The following is a 26,850-nucleotide window of genomic DNA, read 5'->3' on the forward strand; positions in this document are numbered from 1 at the left end:
ATTCTTTATGGGTAGCTATGACTGCTTAAAGTGGAATGATAGCGCTATAAATCTATGGTGTGAATGAGGCCCTAGTCCCACACTTGGCTGCCATTTTAGAATTCTTAAAATCAAAACACTTCTGGCAACATTTAGCCCTCGGGGGGGGATTTATGCACACAGCAGTTTTATTCTGGTTAACAGCGATTCCTTTCTCCAAAGAATTCTGGGGATGGGTTTGGTGAGGTGCTGGGAAATCAACTTTAGAGATCACAGAAGTACAGTTCCCAGGAAGCTTGTGGAAAGCTCTGGCAGTTAAAGTGGGATAGAACTTAAATAACACTCCTGTGGTGGTAGGTTGTATAATCTTAGAAGAGGGTGTGGCTATGAAGGGGGCATGTGGAGTGACTATCACAAAGGGACCCTGCACTTCCGAATTTGCCACTACACTAGTACTGACCTTCACTACATATCCAAACTTGTGCTGGGCCAAACCATCTGACCTTCTGCACAGCCATTTGAGGGGTGGGGGTTAAATGAAAATACCTGAAAAGGATGGGACAACTTCTAATAAATTTTAGGGGTTGGGGATACATGTGTGTTCCACGAAGTTCTCCTGGGCTGGGAGCCTATGGAGAATCTCATGCTCTAAAAAGTTTAAAGAGTAACGGAGACATTTGGACACCTAATACAGTTAATCCCTCGTGCACACAACCACACCCCCAAAGTTTTTTTCTTTGAAGTTTCCCCCCCCCCAAAAAAAGAGTTGCAGAAATATGCTCCCGAATTTCAAGGGTGACATATTATCTAAACAGCTGAATCCCCTTTTGCACTTGGATGAAGATAATTTTCCTAATGGTGTGAGTGTGCCTGTGATGTTGCTGTCTTTGCCAGCATCTGAACGGGTGTCTTGAAGGAAGGTGGATATCACCTTGCACTGAATTTCATCTTTGAATCTCTGTGTGTGTGTAATACTGTCTTGCCAGGGTTACTGAAACATTCTGAGGAAATAGTGTGAGCTCTGAGACTGAAGGAGCAACCCTGAGGGACAATTGGTCAGTGAATTTCAAAAATGAAAAGTCTGGGGCCTCAAGCATTTGTGGATGTCACACTGATTGACATCACAGAATCACAAGATGTTCTTTCTGTTTCCATGTATATAGTCTGCTTGTGATTACTCACGGGAAAAACGTACTCTGCACATGGCCAGAGGTCATTGCTTCACATACCTAGGACTGAACCATGGCACTGGAGATATGCTGGGCTCGCATGGGTTCTGGCTGAAATTAAACCCTTACCTCTGCCCAAAGTGGCTGAAATATTTTATTCTTCCAGACCAGTTATGGGAAAAGAAGTGTTTTTGATTTGAGAGGCTGATTTTTTTTAAAAAAAGCACAACATGATTGCATGCAACCAAATGCCAGTGTTTCCTGACATTTTAAAAGCTGTGATGTATTTGCTGTTTTGATTTTTGCTGTACTTGTTGATTTTGATTTTGGCAAGGTACCCCTAAAATCCTTAAATTCAGGAACTCATGCCGTATGGCAACTTTCCCCCAAGCTGGTGCCCTCCAGATGCTTTGGACTACAACTCCCATCAGCCCTGTCAATATCCTGGCAAGGGCTTATAGTTCAAAACATCTGGAGGGCATCAGGAAGGTTTGGGAAGGTTGTGCCAGATGACATAATTTATAAATGAAGGGTGCTGGGGAGCTCAATGTTATTTGGAAGTCATGCTTAGATTCTTTCACAGCGAAACGCTCCCTCTATCCATGGGTATGTAAAGAACAACTGAACAGTAGTATTGAACAGATGGATCTATGGATCAAGAAGCCCCTGGCTCAAATCTTACTTCTGCCATGGACTTACTAGGTGGCCTTAAGAAAGCCGGGCTCTTTTAGCCTGAGTGCCCCTGTGGCCATCTGTAACATGGCAATAATAAACCTAACACAAAGTTATACTAAGGACTGCATGTGAAATGCTTTGCACATTTTTAAATCTCTTTATAAAGGTTAAGTATTGTTATACCTTTGGGGGATGAGTCTGGATGTCATCTCTGGATCCCCTCCAAGTCTGTGGTTTCACACCTGTAAGATGGGCTTCCGTCGAAAGAATGGCCAAACCAGTCTCGTTGTTAAGTGAATAGCTCTATCCAAGTCTGTTAAGTATCTCTTTGCAGGACAAAATAGTACAGGTGGCTGGTTGCTGCAAAAACTATTCCCTGGAGATGCTTCCAGGAGCTTAAAGAGGGCAGGGTTCCTCTTTTCTTCCCTGGCCAGAGGTGACGTCACTGCTGAGTGTGAGAGACCAATGGTCCTGAGCTAGACTTGGTCTGGAGCTGGGAAAACTGAGAGGCCTGACTTGCTCTCTGTGCTGAGTCCAAAGCTGTGGCTGGGGTCTGGGGTGGTGGTTTAGAAACCTAATGGAGAGCAAGCTCTGTTTGGGAGTATTAATGCTATGAGCCCTTCCATCTTACGCTCTGTGTGAATACATGTGTAAATAAAACAATATATCACAAAGACGGTAACCCTCATTCTAAGGAAACCAAAGATTTTTTGTGGTGTCACCCCTGAAATCCCTCACCACTTAGAGACTGGGATTTGTGTAACAGTATTTATTATTAAAATTCTCATTGGGAAATTACTCTGGTTGTAGTCTTTCCTTTTATAAGTTCTGCCCAGGTCCGAGGGGAAGCAGTTTTTTTTTAAAAAAAATTGCAGCTCCACCATCTCAAAAATGTCATCAGTCACAACTGCCAAGTATTATTCTTCGTACTAAGATAATTGGAGAAGTGCCATAGTTCAGTGGCAGATTATCTGGTTTGCAGGAAGAGGGTTCCAGGTTCAACCCCCAATGGTACCTACAGGGAGGCCTGGGAATGTCCCCTTCCTGAAGCCCTGGAGAGCTGCTGCCAGTCAGAGCAGACGACACTAAGCAAGATGGACCAGTGATCTGATTCAATATAAGGCAGCTTCCTGTGATTAACCCCCTCCCAGCCGCACCCCACCCCAAGATGTTGCTTGTTTAGAGGTCTGGAAGTTTATTTCAATAGCCCAAGAAGAGGCCTGCCCCTTTTGCCTAGCCCACAGTGCTTTTAGAAAGATCCCGGGTGGGGGCGGGGGAGAGAGCAATCTCTACAGCACAGGGCTGTTTGGTTTAATAAGACCCTTTTGGCACAAGATCCCTGATCTGTGGGAAACAAGAGAGGAGGGCAGCGAGTTCTTTGCTCCAAGCTCCCAAATGAGCTCCCAGCGCTAGTCCTATGCGGACCCTTCAAAATTTGATGGATGGCTTTAGCATTTGGCAGACGTTGCTGTACATTTAATTTTATGCTCTTATGCATTAGTCTTAATGACAGTCTGTACAGTGGGTTAGGGTTGTGGTGTGTGTGGAGATTTATCGGTCAGAGCCCCCTTCGAGCCCACATTTTGGTAAGAGAGAAGAGTTAGAGAATCTCGAGGATCCTGAGGAGTCTCTCCCCAGTCAACCCAGATCAATTCTTGGGTTTAATTCAGCCCCAGTCCTGCCTCTCCATCAATGACTGATGGAACTTCCCATCCTCCAGAGCCTTGGAATCAAGAATTAATCTCGTTTAGTAACGTAAACAACCTAATAAAACTCTAAAAAAAAGGAAGAAAGATGAGCTAACACTTTGATTTAACGACCTTGCCATTAGGGATTCATTAGATATTCACAGCGATAGGCGCAATGGAACCGGCACAGCTTGGTAGAAGCAAGTAGGCAGTCGAGGACTTAGGGGGTTCACTGGCATGCAGCGTGCCTGGCACCCTCCATGGCAGCCTGATGGGGCAGCAGCAAGACTCCTCCGCTTTTGTTGCCTTTTGGCCCTTCGCCAACCTGGTGCCCTCCAATGGCTGCTGGACTACACAGTGTGTTGCCTCGGGCTGATGTGAGTTGTAGTCCAACAACATCCGGAAGGCACCAGTTTGGCAAAGGCTGGCCTGTGCTGTACCAAAAATAGGACAAGAGTTTATTCCTGGTGAAGACAGATAATGCTCCCCACCCCATTTTAAAATAAGGGGTCTTCTAGTATCTTCTTGAATGGGCCCAGTTTACACAAACAGTAGCTACACCTGCAATCCAACGCACACTTATCTGGGACTAAGTCCCACTGAACCCAATGGACCTTACTTCTGAGTAGACATGTATTGGATTGCAGGTGACGACAGTACCATTGTTCCAGGACTTCACCAATTCAGACTGGAGGCAGGGCCAGACCTACCATTAGGCAAAGTGAGCAGGGAATAGCGAGGAAGCGTTGGAGGACAGAGCAGTGTGTGTCACTTAGCCTGCCCAACATTCACCTGCCGGCTTCAGGTGCACAGAGGACACTGCCCTCTTGACTGTATTGAAATGAGATTCAACTGCCAGCCCAGTTGGTGTTTTGTACACTGAAAGGGGAGAGGCACCCTCTTACTCTCTGACTCAGACAGCAAAAGGTCATGGCTGTAGAAATTACAGGATCGAATGCTTCACCATGCTGGAGGCAGGGGGCAGGGGAAAGAACCACAGGCATAGAAATCTAGTATGCCAGAGGGAACGCTACGCTAGAACTCTTCCCCCTGCCATATAGTTTTCTATGTTCAGGAAGTCATAATGATTTAACATTCAGCCTTTCCCTCTGTGATCCCAATGGTGCAATCCAGAAACCCACACAGATGTTGGGGCCCGGCAACCAAGAGGTCTTCTGTATCTTTAAAAGTTGTGCACAGGGAAGGGAGAATTCCACCTTGTGGTTTTTCCCATTACAGTGTTGCAAGAACACCTGCACTTGGCTGACTTTCTCTTCTCCTAAAGATACAGGATCATTCTCAGGCCCTGAGCCTGGCGACCCTAAGTTTTCATTTTTTTTCTTTGTTTGTTTTAAAGGCAATAGGAAGAGGAAGCTCAATTTGGGAAGAGATACTTTTGCATACTCTGGGGGCATAAGAACATAAGAACATAAGAGCCTGCTGGATCAGGCCAGTGGCCCATCTAGTCCAGCATCCTGTTCTCACAGTGGCCAACCAGGTGCCTGGGGGAAGCCCCCCCCCAGGGGGGGTAGCAGAGATACCTTCTTGACACGACTGTCACTGCAGCTTACCTGGGCGGCAGCGCTGGGTGAGGCAGAGCAGCAGCGAGGTCCGGGCTGCACGAATGGGGTTAATCCTTGCACCTGCCCTGCTCCACCCCACTGCAGTCCAGCTAAGCCAGTGTCAAGAGGGTGGCCCTGCGGCTCTGCCCTCATCTCACTGGGCACTGCTGTTCCCTGGGACTGTTAAAACCTCTGCTGTATTTGTAGGTATCTCTGTCATGCTTCTAAAATGATTGGCACAGCCAGCTGAGTTTGCTATTACGGAGAATATACAGTAGGGCCCCGCTTTGCAACGTTACACCGATACAGCGGTTGTCAATTGCAGAAAGGCCCGCTCCTACGGTGCTTGTTCCACTTTTACAGCGTTTTTCAGGCGTCTGGCGCCATTTTAGACAATGTTAGCCAATGTGTTTCGTTTTGCAGCGGATTTCGCTTTACAGCGGCGGTCCGGAACAGAACCCGCCGTATGAACAGGGGCCTACTGTAATGCCGATCCATGACAAACTTTGTAATCATGTATATTCTCCTCTCTATAGTTTTAGCCTTTGGACTACCCAGCAGCGACTGCTGGGGGCAGGGCGGGCAGGGTGCCTGCTTGCGCTAAACAAACCTGCACATGTTGGCACTCAGTTCTAGAATAGAAAATACAATGAATACATCCATTTAAAGGGAGAGATAACAGTATTTGCCAACAATCTTTTTTTTTTGCATAGTTGAAGTAAATGTCCCTCTTTTTTAATGGAAAGCTTCTACACCCATCAATAAACCAGAATATGTATATTTCAAAAGAGTTTGAATTTAATCACTGTTGCTGCTTTACCAAATGGCTGTTTTTAAAACTATACTTGTACATTTTGTCCTGTGAACGTAGAGTTCCTTAACAAGTTCTCAGTCTGAGAATAGATCTTTGAGAACTTCTGAAAGGAGGCCAACAGCTTTCAGTTACCATGTTCAGAAACAAGTAGCAAACTTTTTTTTAAAAAAAAGATAGAATGCAATACTTTAAGACAGTATAAACCTAGTATAGAGCCAGTGTGGTGTAGTGGTTAGAGTGTTGAACTGCGACCTGGGAGACCAGGGTTCGAATTCCCACACAGCCATGAAGCGCACTGGGTGACCTTGGGCCAATCACTGCCTTCCAGCCTCAGAGGAAGGCAATGGTAAACCACCTCTGAATACTGCTTACCATGAAAACCCTTTTCATAAGTTGGGATTGACTTGAAGGCAGTCCATTTTTCAAAGCTTTAAAATTTTCATTGCCACAGTCCTGGTGTTCTGGCACTCCTGGCTGCTCCACTCCTTTCACTGTTTTCCCCTCAGACCAGGGATGCAGTCGTCTGGGGTCATGAGGGGTATATGTGCGTCATAGACCCATGACTTTTATAGGAGTAGGGTCCCAGCCAGGTTCCTATGTATGAGGAAATCAGCATGCAAGGGGAGCATGTTAGCCACTGAGAAGAGTCCTTGCCCTTTCATACTGATTGGAGCCAATCAGAGTGAAAGGTGGTAAGTCAACTGCTGAGAAGACTCTTCTCAGTAGCTAACACACAGCCTCCCCTTTCATGCTGATTGGCTCCAAGGGATGTCTGTTGTAGTGGAGTGTGGACTCGGGAGATGATCAGGAGAGCAAGGGAGATGAGGGGAAATGGAAAAGGGGGTGTGGCTGTGTGTGTGTATAGTGTGACTATCATGAAGGGAACCTGCACTTTGAACTTGCCACAACACCATTGCCTCAGACTACGGGGAAAAGTACATAACACAGCCCGCCACTCCTCTTTCTCCTACCTCAAGAGAAGTGGTTCTCAAACTTTTTTGGTTCGCGGCGCACTGTAAAACATATAAAAATTTTCTGGCGCACTTCGTGTACAAAATTAAAAATATATTAATATATCTTAAACTATGAATAAAAATAAACTATAGAAAACTATTACTTACCCTATACAAATGGGTTTCTTCTCATTTTTAAAATATACTTTCATAATATTTGAGGCACACCTAGCCACCTCTTGGGGCGCACCAGTGTGCCTGTGCGCACCGTTTGAGGATCACTGCTCAAGAGACATGCTGCACTTCCACCTGGTGACCACTAGACCTGACATGGTAGGCAAACAGGGTCCTGTGGAGGCAGGGCCAATTTGTTCTGGTTTTCTCTCCATCCTCTTCCTTTGCAAAGATACTGCAGGCACTTAAGCAACACAGTAGTACAGTCACTTAGCATCTAACTGAACCCAACCCTGCGAGGTTGGTCAAGCTGAGAGACTTTTCCTCCTTCTCCTCGAATTCCAACTCCTCTCTCCCACCCAGACGAAGGTGAATGGTGGGACCTGCTGGCCCTAGTGATGTTTGATGGTTGGTTGTGCTTTCACGCCATGACCGGCCAGCCAATGAGATGGACAGAAAAGGCTCCAGGGTGTCTGAACAATAGGAAATTTACTCATATGAGTGTGAGGGGACAGAGACCATTGGGCTATAGCTTTGGATTTTGGGATGTAGAAAAAATACTGGCAGGGCTCTGCCCCACCTTACCCTAATGGCTAGCCTCCTTCTCTTCTTTTTTTCTCCCTTCGGCCCACTTCCCATGATTCCAGAGGTGCCGTGGGCGCCAATCACAAAATGGCTGCTAGCAGGGGCACAACACAGAATTAGAAATAATACTATCATGGTGGAGCTTTTCCCATTATTGTATTTCCATACGAGAAAAAGCTTAACCTGTTGAATTTCTGCCTATCATACTGCTGTTAAAGGCATAGGAACCCCATTTCTCCCTAGTGCCAACCATAAACCAAAGCCTAGATTGCCATTCTGTACCCACTTACCTGGAAGTAAGCCCCATTACACACAAAGAGACTTACGTCTGAGTAGACATGTATTCCTGGGGTTCCCAAACTTGTGATCTGTGGTCTTATCTGTGAGCTTCATTTAGATGGTTCATGGCATGTCTGTGGACTTGTGGCTGAAGACGGGAGATAGCACATCCACCACATTAAATATTCATAATGATTTTTAATTGTATTTCCTTGATTCTTATATTTCTCATATTGTACTTTATGGAATCCCCTAGAATTCAAATAGCAATGCAATAAAATGCAATATATAGGAAATAAAAAGCAATAAAAATATAATTAAAAACCATATAAGATCTAGCACAGCGCATTGCAATTTGTACAGGAGGCAGAAAAATCATTAAGTGACCCATCAAGACCCGATTTTCAAGTGGTCAATGTGGAGGAAAGGTTTGGGAACCACTTATGTATACCATTATACTGGAAGTGGATTATACAGCATATTCTTAATTAATGCCCAGTCTTTAGCTCCTGGACACATGAAACATGCCTAAGTCTCTTTGCAAAGTTTTCACATTTGCCTTTGGGGGAGAGAGAATTCTTTAATATCCACTTACACTTATTGTGTAGTAGTATTTGCAGAAAATAACTTCTAAGGACTACCTGATCTTTGATGAACCCACCACAGGAGAGATGCATCCTGGTTGTTACTGAAAAAGGAAGGGCACAAACTATAGAAATTCCAACGGCTGGAAAATAATACAGAAGCAAGAAAACTACACTAGAGGGGAGGGAAAAACAGCAGCTGTTTAGGATCCAAGGAATTCCTATTGCTTAGTGGCCCAACAACTCACTTATCCATCACAGCTCATGTGGGAGCAGCCAGGCTTGCTCATTTCACAGAAATCACTTAGGAAGGTTCCCTGCACATTTTACTCCATAATTTTCTTTCTAAGAGGGCTAGAAACTTTATTTTAAAATGAAAATTCAGAATGTGGAGCTCATTCCCATGAGTTCTGATGACAGTGCCAAGTTGGCAAACCTGCCTTACTAGGAGTCTGGAGGTTTGCAACCTCTCATCAGCCCCACAGTCACCGACCTGCAGCCCATCCTGGCTAATTACTTGTTTTAAAAAGCTAAATTTTTACAAGGAACAACAACTGATTCTCTTTCACTCAGTCCACAGGGAATATGGGTGGCCAGGTGAAGAGAGAAGAGTCCTTTGATTTGGAAGGCTATCAGAAGGCAGTCCTCTGTTTGAAGGTGCCCTCTTCTTGAAGGGCTGTCTAATCCATGTCTGGTTTAAAGATAACAAATCTTAAGAAGGAAGAGCAGGAGGCATGTCTTGAAGTAATTGTTTCTAAATTTGTATATATATAAATTAGCATGTAGAATCTTTATGCAAATAAGTGTCCTCTTTCGTCCTTTCTCTTGGTGGTGCATTTCTACACTTTTGGCAATGTGTGAGTCACTGCTCTACAGGGAATACCGACAGGAGTTTCAAGATTAGCTATGGAAAAAAGCTGGCCCTTGATTCCAGTTGCCTTGTTGCTATTATGCAGATTATGTTGGTCTTAACATGTTCCAAATAAGTGTACTGTGGTGGTACAATTAGTCCCCATTGTTTTTCTGACTTACACATGAAATAATGTCAGACCAGACTGCATAAAAGAAAGCTATGTTTGCTTGACTCCTCATATCCTGGCTGATTACTGGTCAGGTCTCTTATGAGCAAGCTGCCTGCTTAGGAATGTCTTTCCCTACCATCATAAATAATAATGATGTGCTCTACAAGAGATTGTGCTTCATAGATTCTGACCAGCATCTTCTTCAGCTGGATGTTTGGTGGGTTAAGGGGCAGAGCAGGAACAAAATGAAGGCTCTCTGTAGGCTGGGAGATCAGGCCCTTGGTTCATGAGAGTACAGAGCAAGCCTGAAAGTTTTCCTAGGTTCAGGCAGTATCTCCTGACTCTAGGAACGAGGGTAGGCTTGCCAGGTCTCCAGTTTTCTGCCGGAGTTTCAGGGAAAAGGGGGCCGTCTCTGGCCTCCGGCCATAATTCCTTTGAAGAGGCTAATCTCCGGCTTTTGAGCGTGCCGCTCAGCCACGCATGTGTGATTGACATACGCATGCGTGAAGGCTGTGGCTGGCTGCCTTCCTACCCTTTGTAATTGAGGGAGGGACTGGAGAGAGAGAGGAGGAGGAGGAGTTGAGTCGCCGCCCCCCCCCGTGCAGCAGAGCCTAGCTGCTCCCGCCGGCCACAGAAGTACAGGTGAGGGGGTGGTGAGTGAAGGCTGTAGCTGCGTGGCACCGATGGGCAGGAGTGGCCGCGATGGGGCTGAGGAGTCTGTGCGTGCGGTCGTTCCGAATCCGGTTGGGGGAAGAAGGCCGCTGGTGGAAGGAGCCGGTTTGAGGCCGGGTCGTTTGTAGGCCGTCGCGCAGAGGGAGAGAGAGAGGGGGAGAGAGAGAGAGAGAGAGAGATTTGTCTTGAGTCTGCTGTATTTAGTGAAGTGGCCGGCCGTCCTTTCCGGAGCAGGGGAACCGACTGAGGCTGGCAGGCCGCTCACTAAATACAGCAGACTCAAGCTTCACTAAATACAGCAGACTCAAGACAAATCTCTCTCTCCCTCTCTCTCTCTCTCTCCCTCTGTGCGACGGCCTACAAACGACCCGGCCTCAAACCGGTCCTTCTTCCCCCAACCGGATTTGGAACGACCGCATGCACAGACTCCTCAGCCCCATCGCGGCCGCTCCTGCCCATCGGCGCCACGCTGCTCCTTTCTGGAGGCCTGGCAGCCTCAGAGCCAGTTCCCCTGCTATGATAAATGAAGGTAAAAATGAATTGGACATTGTACTGATTTTAACTTAATAAGCTCACGCTGAAACGCGTTGGGCTTTGAGCTTCTAAGAGCATCTTGTAATATAATTTCTAGCTTTTGCAATTACTTTTCAAAAAAGATTTTTTGCAAATACTTTTCCAAATTATTTTTAATAGTACCTTTGTACAGAACAATAAATATCTTTTCAGCATTCTGGTTTTTTACCTCTTTTTCTTACAGATAAGCCTGGCCACAGTAGGAGATGACAGTTTTTTTCATGCCCCTCGAAATCTCTTAATTCCTGTCATTTTTTCTCCCCTCCTACAAAATCTCATTCTTGCAGGGGAAAAGACTTCATGCTGTAACTTGCTTAGCAAGTTCAGTTAATATCCATGGCACTAAGAGAGTATTTGGATTAAAGGACTACAGCATACAGACGTTAGCAGAATTTTCCCACAGACTTAGGCTTTTAAATACCCCTTCCATCTCAGTATCTGTCCAAATTGATTAGGCTGTGGATTGAATCGTGGTATAGAATGAATGAATTTTTTTTTGTAGTCTGTGGATCTTAATGCAAGATTCGGAGCTTACACTTCTGGATCTAATGATCTTCTGAAATGCAGATTACAAGTGAGAACACCCACCTGCCTTCTAAACAGCTAAAGGGATTATTGGAGACACCAATATGGGGAGCAGTAACATGGGTGCAGTGTGCAGTCCTGGTGCATTATTTGTTTGTAGTAACTTGATGCTACTGTAAAATTGGCACATTGATGCCTTTTGTGTAGGCATCTGCCACTCAACAATAGCAATGAGCAACCTATTAATATAGTTGTCCCCTCCCAAGGCTGGAACTGATCTGGAATGTAGTGGGGGCACTTTCTAAGGTGGAGGCCTCCTGGACTATAGTGCTTTCATGGGAGTCTCTTATGGGCTAGCAGATTAAAGCATGTATGTAGCAGCAGACATGGTTTGAATTGTGCCTTTTATTTGGGATAGTTGGTGCCATAAAACAGCTCTCTCATCCCTACAAACGTTACTTTTAGATAGTGCAGGCAAGAAGGTGTTGTTATGTGCCTTCAAGTCGATTACGACTTACGGTGACCCTATGAATCAGCGACCTCCAAGAGCATCTGTCATGAACCACCCTGTTCAGATCTTGTAAGTTCAGGTCTGTGGCTTCCTTTATGGAATCAATCCGTCTCTTGTTTGGTCTTCCTCTTTTTCTACTCCCTTCTGTTTTTCCCAGCATTGTTGTCTTTTCTAGTGAATCACGTCTTCTCATGATGTGCCCAAAGTATGATAACCTCAGTTTCATCATTTTAGCTTCTAGTGATAGTTCTGGTTTAATTTGTTTAACATGGCTGCAACCATATCTACTCAGAAGTAAGTCCTATTGAGTTCTATGGGGCTTAGTTCCTTAATAAGCATGTTTACAGTTGCTGCCTTCAGGGGCATCCATCTGTGCTCCCATCTAACATCTCTGCAACACTAAACTCCTTTCTTCCAATAATGGCCTGGCCTGAGGGCACGTAAACCCTTCTTGCCAGAAGCAAGTAAGCTAGATTAAATGTTCCCTAAAGGTGTTGAACTGTGACCTGGCAGACCAGGGTTTGAATCTCCACACAGCCATGAAGCTCACTGGGTGACCTTGGGCCAGTCACTGCCTCTCAGACTCAGAGGAAGGCAATACTAAACCACCTCTGTCTGAATACTGCTTACCATGAAGACCCTATTTGGGATCAACTTGAAGGCAGTCCATTTCCATTTTGCATCACCCTAAGCTTGTGAGAAAGAATGACCTTGTCACTTCAGATGGACCTAGGAACACCCTATTTTTTTTTTTTCAATAATTTTTATTCAGATTTTCATAAAACATACAAGACAAAATCATAAAACATTCAAAGACAAAAAACAAAATCAAAAATAGTTAAACAAAAAGAAAAAAAGAAAAAAAAAACAAAAATAAAAAATAAAGAGTAAAATATTGACTTCCCATTTGTCAAAGATCAAATCAGTTATAAGTCTATAATATATAACAATCCTGTCTCTTAAGTCATATTATAAAATCACTTTCCTCCAGTAGTTATCTTACTTAATCATCAAATCTCATAAACATTACTTTATTCTTTCCACAAAAAGTCAAAGAGAGGTTTCAATTCTTTAAGAAATATATCTATCAATTTTTTTTCCAGATAAGCATATCGATTAATCCATCTCATTACTAATTATGATAGTCTTATTGTCATAACCATAGTCAAAATAAACATTTCAATTAATCCATCACATCAGAATCTGTTAAGTTCAGTAATTTCAGTAGCCATTGTTCTATTATCCCTATTAGTTCCATTTTCCATCTTCCATCTTCAGTAGTCTTGTTAAGTCCAGTAATTTCAGTATCCAATCTTCCATTATCAGTATTCCATAATAATCTTGCTGTCAAAGCCATAGTCATATAGTAAGAGTCTGATGGGAATTACCTCTATCCCAAATATTTTCTTGCCATCCATTCTGAATAGGTTGCTGAAATACTGCTGTAAAATCATATCTCTGTTCTTTTTTTCAAAATACACTGGGTCATCTCTTGAAAGTTTTTCCATTGTCACATGGCTGCAGTTAATTCCATAGATTTTCTCTATATTGGGCTCCATCACATCATTCCAGTCCAGAAGATTATCCATGCCATTGATAACTTTATCTCTAGAATCTTCATTAATTTCTTCAGAGATAACATTGAGTTCCAAACAATAGATTTTATTTCTAAAGTCCATAGACTCCAAGTCTTGTTCCTGTTCCACGTTTGTTCCAATCTCCGGGATCTCCTCTCTCACAGGGACCCCTGTTCCAGTCTCCAGGGTCTCCTCTCTCACAGGGACCCCTGTTCCAGTCTCCAGGGTCTCCTCTCTCACAAGAACCCCTATGTCTTTAATCTCCTGTGTCTCCAAACAATAAATTTTGTTTCTAAAGTCCATAGACTCCAAATCTTTTTCCTGTTCCACGTTTGTTCCAATCTCCGGGGTCTCCTCTCTCACAGGGACCCCTTCCAGGGTCACCTCTCTCACAGGGACCCCTATATCTTTAATCTCCTGCTTCATTTTACTCAATTCAATTTTCAGCTCCTTACAACCCTGTCGCAGGTTTTGTTTCGTTATCTCAATCTCATCCATTATTTTCTGAAACATAGTTATTTCCAGCTTCTCAGCCACTTTCTTAATTGCCATTTTAAAAGAAAAATATAGGAAAACCACTTCTTATTTCAGCAACAATTGGGTTAATACTCCAAACTTGGTGACATCACAGTATAAACAGAGCAGACAGCCTTATCTCTCCATGTTTAAGTAAACAAAATGCAGTTCCCAGGATCGAAACAATTAATGGCGGTCGTCAGAAAACAGATTCGTCAAAATAAAATAGACCAAAAAGAGAGTAGTCTCAGGCAATATAATATTCTTCAAAATAAAAATCTGGAATAGAAATCCCTCTTCAGTGTATATCTTTAGAATGCAAATCCAGGACAGCTTTTTGCAACAAAAACAGAGATAAGCTATTAATTAGTGAGTAGCAGAGAGAAGTTATGGCTCCCCAGTGAGATGTCAAAAACCGATCAATCTGGCAAATCTCTTTTAAACACAACAATTTAAGTCAAGTAAAAGAAAAATATAGAAAGAAGGGTGCTTGCCTGTTAGTGCGTTCTCTCTTAGAAGATAAGATGAACGTTCGCTTTTCCAGATAGAGCTTGTTGTTAAAAATCCGTCCCACCTTCGTCGGCTGGACCTCGTCCCATAAATTAATGAGATCTGGTCGTCCCAACAAAAATAGGCTTTGAGGTTAATCTCTTCGTTTCTCCCTACCCGGGAGAAGTTTAATCAGTCAAAAAAAAGAAAAAATCTGACTGATATATCTGAATAAGCTTCTTTTGAGGCAGGAGCCCGTCTCAAAAGCAGGCACAGGCTAAGTCACCCTTCCCGGAAGTCAGGAACACCCTATTTTAGGTAAGATATCTATTTTAATCTCCAATCAGAGAATTTTTTTTTGAATGGTATGCTCCAAGCAACTGTGGTTGATACAATGTATCATGTTTAATGACATCACTAGGGCCCGCCCCGTGATGTCACTAGGGCCCGCCCCATGACATCACTAGGGCCCGCCCCATGACATCACTAGGGCCCGCCCCATGACATCACTAGGGCCCGCCCCCATTTTCTCAGGTTTTTGGATGGTTCCGACCTGGCAACCCTAAACGAGGGAGAAATTCAATTCACTCAGCACGTAAAGCTGGATCTATGAAATCCACACTTTCTGAAATCGTTTGAGAATCAAAACACAGCCATCCTTCCAAGCTCACCCTTATCTGAATTTTGTAATGCTGTTTGCCAGCCAAATAATGTACACAAAAATGCATATGTCAGGGGAATGTGGACACAAAAATGCCTTATATTAGGAGAAATTGCTTGCAAAGCTGTGTACATTCATCCAGGGGTTCCCAAGCTGTGGTCTGAGGGCTACCAGTGGTCCACTAGCTTCATTCAGGGGGTCTGCAGTGTGTCTGTGGCTGAAGGTGGGAGCTGGCGCTTCCATTTCATTCAACATTCATGGAGATTTGAATTGTTTTATTGCTTTTTTCTTATATTTTTATCGTGTTACAATCTGTATTCAAATTTGAATGCCATAAAATATATAAGAAATAAAAGCAGTTAAACACAATTAAAAACTATACAGCTTCTAGCACAACACATTGCGATTGCTAAAACAGGCAGAAATATCACTAAGTAGTCTGCCAAGAAAATTTTCAAGTAGTCCGTGGGGAAAAAAGGTTTGGGAACCACTGCATTAGTCAAAACGTCATACAATAATCTGTTTATTAGGAGAAATTCACATTAAAATGCAGAAGAATTTTCATGGGGATTAAAAAAAATTGCAAATTGCTGGAGAAACATGGAGAACTGAATTTAAGATTGGAATAATAAGAAACGGAGGGAAATGACATGTACAAATTCTTCCATCCTTCATTGTACAGCTTTCGCCATATGCTGATGATTAAGATGCTAAACAGGCCTCTGAGGGGAGGGAGTTCCACAGTTTGGGGGCCACCACAGAGAAAGCCCTTTCTCGGTCTGTCATTCCCCACACTTCTGAGGATCGCAGAACTACCAAGAGAGCTTCCTCAGCAGATCTTAACAACCGCCATCCTTAAATCCTTCACTGGAATAATTGGAAATCAGAACTTGCACTTTGAGGAAGGCCATTTGGTGGCTTTCCACAGCATTCTTCTTATAAGCTGAGATTTTGTTAAGGCCTAATTCTGACAAACAGGAGCATGTGTCTGGACTGTAGTATTTCAAACCGCAGTGTCTGTGTGTGTCTGTGGTGTCACGAGTGAATAATCCACAATAAAAAAATATCCCCTGTGTGTAGAAAAGGAACGTTTTAAGGGAGGTTGGAACACTTTCCCTCGACATGCTAATTTCTATGTATGGGGAATTTTATTTTCCTATAGAGGAGCATTCATTATATTACGGTAGAATACAGCCCTTTTCTTAACACAGCCTACTATCATTTGAAACTAAATGAGTAGAAGAGTTAAGAATAGAGACAATAGGTTTGAGCTGAGAGACAGGAAGACTGGTAGGCAAAACATTAGAATAATCAACAGAAGATGGAATGCAAGTCTAAATAAAGTCTTTAGTAGAACTGGTAGATAAGAGAGGACAAATTTTAGGAATACTATGAAGGAACAGACAGACCTAAGGTACAGCAGTAATGTTAACTGAGAAAGATCAGCGATAACACTGAAGCTCTTAACTTGCTGAGAAAACGAAAGAGTTATGCTGTCAACTGAGAGTGAAAGAGAAGGGTTTTTTTGGGCAGGCTGTCTTCTGCATATTGAGTTTGAGATAACGATCTGACATCCGTGCAGAACTAGCTGTAAGACAATTGGAAATATTAGTAAGAAGCAGAAGAGAGAAAGAGGAAACAGGGAGATAGAGCGGGATATCATCAGTGTAACGTTGATATTGCAGAAGAAAAGTCGCAATCAGATGGGCAACAGGAAGAGTACACAGAATGAAGGAAATGAGGGAAAGATCCAGAGGACACCCACAGGAGCTTTGAAAGAATGATAGGAGCAAAACAGAATGAGGACAATGCCAAACCCCTGAAAGAAAACCAAAACACAAATGAGATCAACTGCATCAAAAGCTGGATAAAGATCAGCGAGGAAATGAACAGACAAGAGCTCCTCTGAGGACATTGAGCAAGGATAGGGAACCCTCCAGGCCTCTCTATCCGGCCCTTGGGACTCTCCCCAGGTCACAGCCCTTCTCCCTATGTTCCTCTCCAGGCCCTCCTTGAGTACTTTTGCCTGGCTGGAAGGTGTCCTTGAAGCTCTTGCTTGCCTGGGTGGAAGTGTGTTTGCAGGTATATGGAAATGTCTGCCTTGCGCATGGCTGGAATGCAGCCTGTGCTAAAAAAAGTCACTTCATTGCGCTGCCCAGTTTTGGCTCTGGCCCCACCCATCACTGGCATGCGGCCCCTGAAAGGTTGCTTGTTAGGGAACGTGGCCCTCAGGCTGAAGAGACTTTCCTGCCCTTAACACGGAAGTTCATTAGAGGATTTACACAGAGCAGGCCCAGTAAGATGTAGAAGATGGGAATGGCCAAGAAGGGAATCCAAAGCAAGACAATTCCAGCACTGCAAAAAGCCAAGTCTTTCAGGTTGCTTGGAAATGAAAGAAAGAAATCGTTGAAGAGAAAGTGCAGAAGGTCCAAAAAAGATTTTTTTTTTTTTAAAAAAAGGGCGGTGATAGCAAGAAGGAACCAATAAGAGAAGGAAAGTGTATGAAAGTGAGTGAGAGAAGAAAGAACAGGAAGAGCAACAGCTGAGGAGGAGCAAGGGCTTATCCACATGGGAGCATTACTTTGTACTAAAGACACTGTTTTTACCTCCATTTTCTATTTGTACTGTCTGCACTAAGGGCTGAATGCCAGCTGTATTTTTATTCACACCTCGGGGAAGAATTAATTACACAGGTTCTTAATTACCGCACCTTGTAATGTAACATTTCCACTCCCTCTGGTTGCTTGGCAATAGGTTCCATTTTTTAAAAACAACAACAACTTGGAAGTGCGATTATTTGTATTTTACTGGTATGATACAGCTGGAATACAATAATAAATAATAATAATAATAAATTTAATTTCTTCGTTGCCTATCTGGCCAATGGCCACTCTAGGCGACTTACAAAATTATTAAAATACAATTAATAAAATACAGTAATACAATAAAAACAATAGATCTACAACAACAATATTAAAACTGGGTAGGAGGCATTACAATTATATCGACTAACCCTCCCCGGATACCCCGAAGGCCTGCTGAAAAAGCCAGGTCTTTAAGGCTTTCCGAAATACATTTAGGGAAGAGGCATGCCGGAGATCTTGTGGGAGGGAGTTCCAAAGAGTGGGGGCCGCCACTGAGAATGCTCTCTCTCTTGTACCCGCCAATCTGGCTGTTTTTGTTGGCGGGATTGAGAGAAGGCCCTGTGTGGCCGATCTTGTCGGGCGGCATAATTGGTGGCGTTGAAGGCACTCCGTGAGATAAACTGGGCCGAAACCGTATAGGGATTTAAAGGTCAATACCAACACCTTGAATTGGGCTCGGAAAACAACTGGAAGCCAGTGTAGGTCGAACAACACTGGTGTGATGTGATCTCGGCGGCGACTATTCGTAAGTAGTCGAGCCGCCGCATTTTGTATCAGTTGTAATTTCCGGACCATTTTCAAGGGTAACCCCACGTAGAGCGCATTACAGTAGTCCAAACGAGAGGTGATCAGGGCGTGTACCACCAGTGGGAGCTGATGAACAGGAAGGTAGGGTTGCAGCCTTCGTATGAGGTGTAGTTGGTACCAGGCTGCCCGGCTCACTGCCGAAATCTGAGCCTCCATGGACAGCCTGGAATCAAGCACAACCCCAAGGCTGCGGACCTGGTCCTTTAGGGGTAAACTCACCCCATTGAACTTCAGGTCAATGTCACCCAACCTTCTCTTGTCCCCCACAAGTAGTACCTCGGTTTTATCAGGGTTCAACTTCAGCTTGTTCCTTCCCATCCATCCACTCACGGATTCCAGGCAGTTGGACAAGGTCTCCACAGCCAATTCTGGTGAAGATTTAAACGAGAGATAGAGCTGAGTGTCATCCGCATATTGATGACACTGCAGCCCAAATCTCCTGATGATTGTCCCCAGCGGCTTCATATAGACGTTATATAGCATGGGAGAGAGGATAGAGCCCTGTGGCACAACACAATTGAGAGGCCAAGGGTCTGATACCTCCTCCCCCAACGCTACCTGTTGGTACCTGTCGGAGAGAAAGGAATGGAACCACTGTAATACAGTGCCTCCAATTCCCAATCCCTCCAGGCGAAGCAGAAGGATACTGTGGTCGACAGTATCAAAAGCCGCTGAGAGATCGAGGAGGACAAGAAAGGTGAATTCTCCCCTATCTAATGCCCTCCTCAAATCATCAACCAGAGCGACCAAGGCTGTTTCAGTTCCGTGACCAGTCCTGAAACCCGATTGGTATGGATCCAAATAATCCGTTTCATCCAAGTGTGCTGACAACTGGTTGGCCACCACTCGCTCAATGACCTTGCCCAGAAATGGTAGATTCAAAATTGGGCGGAAGTTATCTAACACTTGGGGATCCAAGGAGGGCTTCTTTAAGATGGGCTTTACAATTGCCTCCTTGAAGGCTGATGGCATCACACCCTCTTTCAAGGATGCATTTACCACCGCTTTGATCCCCTCGCCCAATTTCTCTCTGCAGCTCACAAGGAGCCACGAAGGGCAAGGATCAGTAAGACAAGTGGTTGGCTTTACAGATGAAAGCACCTTGTCCACTTCCTCAGAAGGGAGAAGCCGAAACCGATCCCAATTTACCGGCTTGCAACTGGCCAACTCTGGTTCATCGACTGTGTCCACGGCGCGTGGGATCGAGCTCCGTAAGTGTTCGATTTTATCAGCGAAGTGTTTTGCTAATAGGTCACAGGAGGCCTTTGACTGTTCCAAGGGTTCCTGAGCAACTGGACCGACCAGGCTTCGGACCACCTGGAACAGCCTCCTGGGACAACACTCTGCAGACGCAATAGAAGCAGCAAAGAAAGCCTTCTTTCCTACCTTTATTGCCACTTGGTAGGCAGCTACTGCTGCTCTAACCTGTGTCCGGACATCTTCGGAGCGGGATTTCCACCACCGGCGCTCTAGTCGTCTCACCTCCTGTCTCAAGCTACGCAACCGCGGTGTATACCATGGAGCTAGCTGAGTTCTATTCAGGGGGAGAGGATGTTTCGGAGCCACCTGGTCTAATGCCCTGGTGATCCCCACATTCCACTCCTTCACCAGGGTTTCGACCGGGCGACCTTCAGCAGGTTCCAATTCCCCAAGCGCAGTCAGGAATCCATCAGGCGTCTGGGGCGGACCATTTTAGTAGGTCCTTCACCCCTGCGGAGGGGGCATGGCAACGAGAAGTCCATATTTACCAGGTAGTGGTCTGACCATGACACAGGAGTGGCATGAATCACTCCCAACTTCAGACCACTTCTCTCCTCTCCCAGGACAAATACTAGGTCGAGAGCATGACCGGCTACATGGGTGGGCCCAGTATTACTTAGGTACAGTTCCCAGGAAGCCATGGTTTCCAGGAAATCCCGAGGGGCTCCTATGAGAGCGGCCTCGGCATGCACGTTAAAGTCACCCAGCACTACCAGCTCTGGGGACAATGCCCGTACAGCCAAGACCACCTCTAGCACCTCGGCCAGGGAACCTGCCGTGCAGCGGGGTGGGCGGTACACCAGCAAGATCCCTAAACTGCCCTTCGGGCCCAACCTCCAGTACATGCAATCAACAATTTGAGTCCTATGGAGGGGAGGTCTGGCAAAATCTTTGTTTGAGCAGTGTTACGCTTTTGTGCACATGTTAGGGGGAAAGAAAAATAATAGCACCATTTCCAGCAACAAAAAAGGCTAGCAGAATGGAGGAGAGCAGCCAGAAGTTGCTTGTCAGCCCACAGGAAATGAAATGAATGAAGGGAAGAGGAGGGAGTGGGCGTGGAGAGGGGAACAATTGACACACCCATGTAAAAGCTTTGGAGCAAAGCGTCTGCAAGCACTAGCGATACGGAGTGAATACTTTTTTTCTTCCCTTTTTGTATTATCAGCAGATTGGGTTAGTACAGATTTACAGGGGGGGAAACTGTTTGACAGCTTCTGTTTGCTGGTAACATCATGTAAATTAAAAGGAAATGTGAGTAGCACCAAATACACAGCAAACCACTGTGTAGATGAGCCCACAGAGCTAAGGACAAAGAAGAGCAGCTAGATCAAGAAGAGAAAGAGCCATTTTGGAGGCAAAAGTTGCAGAAAACAAGGTAAGAGGAGCTACAGTAAATTCAGGTTGCATCGAGATGACCGGTTTGTTGAGCATTCATCTTGATTGGTTTGCACAAAATATGCAGGGAGGTTAGATGATACTGGCTGTTTACTGAGCACTGATTTGTTTGTGGAGAGGCCAGGAGGCATTGCAGCAAAGCAATTGTTATCCCCAGAGCTTGGAAAAGTTACTTTTTGAACTACAACTCCCATCAGCCCCAGCCTGCATGGCCACTGGATTGGGCTGATGGGAGTTGTAGTTCAAAAAAGTAACTTTTCCAAGCTGTGGTTATCCCACAGGGCATTTTACTTATCATTTTCTTCATTGCAAAAAGTCCACTTGGGGGGAGGGGAGTGAGATTGTTGCACATGAGCACCAATCAACTTTAATCATGCAACCAGAATTTGCAGTCTGGAAATGCCCTTAGTTGGATGGGAGGAGATGTAGAATCCCAACAGGTGTTAAAGTATTCAGCTGACTAGCAACACTTCACGGAGGCAATATCAAATGAGATACACCGATACTTTGGGCCCTAGGCTTTATCTTCCTATTCACTGTCGGCGGCCTAACCGGTATTATTCTAGCAAACACTTCCCTAGACATTATCCTGCACGACACCTACTACGTAGTAGCCCATTTCCACTATGTACTATCAATGGGAGCAGTGTTCGCTATCATAGCTGGATTTGTCCATTGATTCCCATTATTCACTGGGTTTTCAATGCACACAGGAATAACAAAAATTCAATTTGGCCTAATATTCCTAGGAGTAAACCTAATCTTCTTCCCACAACACTTCCTAGGCCTTGCAGGAATGCCCCGACGATACTCAGACTACCCAGATGCGTACACAATCTGAAATACCGTTTCATCAGTGGGCTCTATTATCTCCCTAACTGCAGTTATAATAATAACATTCATTATCTGAGAAGCATTTACAGCTAAACGCATAGTCATTGCCCCAAAACACGCACACAAGGACCTAGAATGGCTCCATGGAACTCCCCCTCCTTACCACACATATGAAGAAGCCGTACACACCCAGACCCAAGAAAGGAGGGATTCGAACCCCCTTCAACTGGTTTCAAGCCAGCTACATCCCATAATGCTTATTTCTTCAGCGGCCCTAGTAAATTATATTACATAGCCCTGTCAGTGCTAAATTACAGATTAAACCCTGTGGACCACAATGGCTCACCCCCTCCAAATAGGCCTACAAGACGCAACATCGCCAGTGATGGAAGAATTAATTTACTTCCACGACCACGCCTTAATAGTCGTATTCCTTATTAGCACACTCATATTTTATATTATCACACTAATACAACTAAATTTACACACACAAGCATACTAGACGCTCAAGAAATAGAAATTATCTGAACAATTCTGCCCGCTATTGTCCTTGTAACAGTTGCTCTACCATCACTACACATCCTCTATCTAATTGATGAAGTTGACAACGCCCACCTAACAATCAAAGCCATCGGACATCAATGATACTGGAGCTATGAATAAACAGACTACCAAGGTCTTACATTTGACTCATACATAACTCCACCATCCGACCTACTTCCAGGCCACCTGCACCTACTAGAAGTTGATCACCGAATAACAGTGCCAATAGAACCCCCAATTCGTATGCTAATCTCAGCCGAAGATGTATTGCACTCATGGGCCATCCCAACACTTGCCATCAAAACGGACGCTGTCCCAGGCCGACTAAACCAAACAACTTTTCTAACCGCTCGCCCGGGGCTATTCTACGGACAATGTTCAGAAATTTGCGGAACAAATCACAGCTTTATACCAGTTGTAGTAGAAGCCATCCCATTAAAACACTTCGAATATTGATCAACCATAATACTTTCACAATCATTAAGAAGCTTATATAGCACTAGCCTTTTAAGCTAGAGATGGAATCACCACTTTCCTTAGTGATGTGCCTCAACTTAACCCAGCCCCTTGACTACTTATTTTCCTACTAGCCTGAGCAACCCTGATCACTATTTTTTTTACAAAAACCTTTACCCTCGCCAAAAGCACTAATCCATCAACAACCTACATCGAAATAGACATCAAACAACCATGAACCTGACCATGACCCTAAGCTTCTTCAACCAATTCTCAATCCCCAACATCTTAGGCTTCTCACTAATTATCCTAGCCCTCCTATTACCACCAATAATAATCTTTAAAACAAATTGCCTACTCCACAATCGACTAACAACCCTAAAATCCTGATCATCAAAAGCTTTCACAAAACAACTGCTTACCCCACTAAATACACAAGCTCAAAAATGGGCAAGCACACTTCTAGCACTAATACTCATACTAACCATATTAAACACACTAGGCCTACTACCATACACATTTACCCCAACAACGCAACTATCAATAAACTTAGGACTTGCGGTACCAATATGACTCATAACAGTATTAACCGGCCTACGAAACCAACCAACCAACTCTCTAGGCCACCTTCTACCAGAAGGTACCCCCACACTGCTAATTCCAATCTTAATTGTTATCGAAACAATCAGCTTATTTATCCGCCCAATTGCCCTAGGGGTTCGACTAACCGCAAACCTAACAGCAGGCCACTTGCTAATTCAATTAATTTCTACAGCTATCTTTGTAATACTCCCAACAATACCACTATCTGCAACCATCACCTTGCTAATCCTACTCCTACTCACCTGCCTTGAAATTGCTGTGGCAATCATTCAAGCATACATTTTCGTACTACTTTTAACCCTATACCTACAAGAAAACACCTAATGACCCACCAAGCACACCCATACCACATAGTAGACCCAAGCCCCTGACCACTAATCGGCGCAATCACAGCTCTTCTAATAACCTCAGGCCTGGCCTTCTGATTCCACTTCAAAAACACAGTGCCCATAACCCTAGGCCTGATTCTTCTAATTCTAACAATACAGCAATGATGACGCGATATTATCCGCGAGGCCACCTATCAGGGGCACCACACACCACCTGTGCAAGCTGGCCTTCGCTACGGCATACTACTGTTCATGGGAAGCAGAACAAGAATGAAGAATTTTATTGATAAAATACTGAGAGAAGAAGAAAATTGCTTATCAGTAGGTTGAATTTATAATGCAGATATATATGCTTTGGTTTATTAGACAAAGGGGGTGGAGCAGGGAGCTGGGGAGCTTGTAGTGCCAGCCATAAGATCTTGAAATGTTTCAGCCACATGTTGCACCCTCTGCAACATGTACACAAATATGGCCACTTGCACAAAAGGCTTTGAAAAGGGACTAGATCAATTCATAGAGGACAGATCTATTCAGGGGCAATTGCCCATCATTATGACTAAGGATGGAACTTTGATGCACTTGATGACTCAGAGCAAGCGTTTTTAAGAAAAACAAAAAAGAAGAAACTAAATTTTACAAGGCCTAGAGAAGTCACATGCTTGCTGAAGCTTATCAGTAAAATACATGCTTGGAAGCTGCTGCTGTAATGGCTAACTTGGAATGCAGATATGGGTGGAGAAATTAATGTGCCATGTGCATAAGAAGTGGAGGGCATAGTTAGAAGATCAACCAATGGGAAGGTGACAGGTTGACACTAAGGGGCCAATTAGAATGTGCCATGAATTTTTGCTTGCAATGTATAAAAGTGTAGCACCCCCATAAGGGGTGTGCTTGTTTTGTGAATTATCGCCTTGCACCTCTTTCTGGCCAGAACAAAATAAAGCTTGTTGGACCCTTCAACCTGGGTGTGGTCATTTGGCTGTACTGCACACCGGGCAACGGACCCATTTGGGAGACAACACACTTCTGATTAGCACATACTTTGGACTCAAACACATCACCTTCAGAGCCATCATTCTGATGCTGCTAAACTTCTGAGAGGCATCTCTCTGGTCACTGTGGAAAGAGTGCTGGATAAGATGGACCCTATTCTAATTAAAATAACATTTAAATTAAGAATATACAAACTGATGTTTTTGGCAAGTAAGTTTGAAGGGCCAGAGGTCAGTGGTAGAAGACATTTTAGAGCAATTTTTATCCCACCCTTCTGATCAAATGCACCACTCAGGGCACCTTACAGCATTTAAAATTATAATTTCATTAAAAAAATATTAAGCAGCCTTTCCCATCCTAGTGTCCTCCATATGTTTTGTTCTATAGCTCCTATCAGCCTCAGACAGCATGGCTGTTGAAATGCGATTCCCATCAAATCCTAATTGGACATGGGAAAGCTGCCTTATACTGAGTCAGACCATTGGTCCATCTCACTCAGTATTGTCTATTTTATTTATTTATTAAATGTATATCCTGCCCTCCTCCCAACAGGAGCCCAGGGCAGCAGGTCTACACTGATTGCTAGTGGCTCCAGAGTTTCAGGCGGGAAACCTTCCCAGCCCTACTTGGAGGTGCCAAGGATTGAGACTATCCATGTGCAAAGCAGATGCTAAATGGAAAACATCACAGGGACTGGCAAAATGGCCTTCCAAGACTAGAACAGAAATTTTCAAATGTTGGCGTCTGTGACTGATCTATCTTTCTCTCTCCCTGTCACTGTGATAGAGCTCTTGGTTTCTAGAGGGGGTAGTCATGTTAGGCTATTGCAGCAAAAGCCAGGAGTTTTATGGCGCCTTGAAGGCTTACCAATTTGTTCTGACAGAAGTAGTCATGTTTTTTTTTTCTGCATTTCATAGCCATTTCATCTCTCTGTTTATAATTATTCCTGCCTATCCCACCCACCCCGCGCCAATTCAGGCCATCACTTCATTCAACTGAGCATGTGGGCTCTAGTCCATCTATGCAATCTTCGTTCATGATAAATGTTAGCTTTTAAGATGCCACAACAGGCTTCCTTGCTGCTTTCCCATGAGTCAGTCCAATTCTAGGCTAAAAGCAATAGCAGTAGGTAACGGAATTGTCTGACTAGTAGACAAAACCAAATGTTTTGGCTGTGTATTGTGCATTAGGAAGGGAGTTGAATGGAAGAGATTTGCTGCAAGCCTTTCCCACTCCCCCACCCAATAATATACTGGTGCAAAAATGCCACCAACATGGCAGTGACCGGCATGCAGGATTAGCTGGCTCTGTGACCTCCTCCCTGATGAGTTGCTGACCAAAGATCCTCCTTTGTGATGGCACTATAGTTTTAGTTGGAGAGGAGTTGGCCATTCACATTTAGCCAAGGTGTGATCCTGGGGCTCAGGGAGGGAAGAAACATCTTAGACCATACAGATGGATGAGACTTAACATTTGCAACATCACAGAGGATGCTACAGTGCAAATCATGGCTCACGCACACAACAAAAGAGTGACACCCTGATTTACTCTGCTCTGCTGCAAATGGATTCCTGGTGCATCCTTTTGGATCATGCAGCACAGTGGCTTGGGGCAGCCCTGGTGGAGGGTCCATGGAAGATGGCAGCAGTGGCAATGGTTCAGTAACTTTAACATTTAACAAGGTCACCTTCACATAGAGGTAGCAGGAACCAGCCAGACCCACCAGCTGCCATCACAGAGGGCATCTATACATCCCAATTTGCTTCTGGAACAGATTTAACTGGCCTACTTTGGATTTGTATGGGTCTTGTAATATACTTTTCTCCCCATAAAGGTCCCATAAAATGTGGACTATAAAAGAACATCTGATGAATTAAATTGTTTTACATTTTTAAATTGTTTTTAAAAGATGTGTTTTAAATTTGTATATTTGTTTTAATGTTTTTAGTTGCTGTAAACTGCCCAGAGAGCTTTGGC

General features: G+C 44.2%; 2 pseudogenes; both read left to right on the forward strand.

Moving 5' to 3' along the window:
- The first annotated feature begins 211 nt into the window (after nucleotides 1–211).
- LOC133370828 (cytochrome c oxidase subunit 2-like) lies at nucleotides 212–23,008 on the forward strand (annotated as a pseudogene).
- Nucleotides 23,009–23,182: 174 nt separating this feature from the next.
- LOC133370289 (ATP synthase subunit a-like) lies at nucleotides 23,183–23,875 on the forward strand (annotated as a pseudogene).
- Nucleotides 23,876–26,850: the final 2,975 nt, after the last annotated feature.

This window comes from Rhineura floridana, chromosome 15, assembly GCF_030035675.1.
Source record: "Rhineura floridana isolate rRhiFlo1 chromosome 15, rRhiFlo1.hap2, whole genome shotgun sequence".
NCBI classification, from domain to species: domain Eukaryota; kingdom Metazoa; phylum Chordata; class Lepidosauria; order Squamata; family Rhineuridae; genus Rhineura; species Rhineura floridana.